Here is a 718-nt window from a genome sequence, read left to right as displayed (position 1 = left end):
ATTTTTTAACTGTTGCGTTGTGGTCTGGAGTGTAATGCCTGAAAAAGCTCAGAAAATAGAGGGGGGGGGGGAGAAAACAAAAAGAGAGCATAAGCTAGTCCTATACATGTAGGCTGCATTTTCTGATATTGATATGAAGCTGGGTTGGGACAGATGCATTTGCTCTAGCATTCTGGGGACATTTCTATAAATGTTGTCTTAACATTAGAAAAAACAAAAAAAGGAACAAAATAGCACATATGCTTTTAATTTTTGCAACCGGTGAATCTATTAATACATTTTTGAAGAGCTGTTTATCTTCCACAATTTCGCTAAATTATCACAAGCTCTATCCTGCCAGAATATATCTGTGTTTTTCATACAAGAAAAAGTCACATTGGAAAAGCCCTGCAGATTTACTCCTAAAATGACATAAAACTGTGGCTCCAGCTTCAGTTTTTAAGACAACTGAATGCGATAATACATTTTTAAAAGCCATGAGTTTTCCACAAAATTGTGATTACTAGTCATAAGAGTCCCCAGGTGTCTTTGGAGGTCCATTGGGTAAGGCCTGTAGCATGATTTGGTCAGTTCACTAGTGTTGATTAGTAGATATGGGTCAAAGTCAGGTCAGATGAGGTAATTTTAGGGTGTACATTCTTGCTGTGTCAGTTACTTTTATCCTCCATAATGACTGCTTAGCTTTTCCATTCATAATTATATCATTACATTAAGTATA

At 36.2% G+C, this 718-nt stretch overlaps 1 protein-coding gene across 4 annotated transcripts in view; it reads left to right on the top strand.

The window, feature by feature from the left end:
* Positions 1-718, top strand: part of LOC119594519 (DNA topoisomerase 2-binding protein 1-like) — a 27,100-nt gene that overhangs the window by 2,614 nt on the left and 23,768 nt on the right. The gene's annotated exons all lie outside the window — the stretch shown is intronic.

This window comes from Penaeus monodon, chromosome 34 (assembly GCF_015228065.2).
Source record: "Penaeus monodon isolate SGIC_2016 chromosome 34, NSTDA_Pmon_1, whole genome shotgun sequence".
Taxonomy (NCBI): domain Eukaryota; kingdom Metazoa; phylum Arthropoda; class Malacostraca; order Decapoda; family Penaeidae; genus Penaeus; species Penaeus monodon.
The sequence above is the reverse complement of the archived record's forward strand: the minus strand, read 5'-3'. Positions and strand labels throughout refer to the sequence as shown.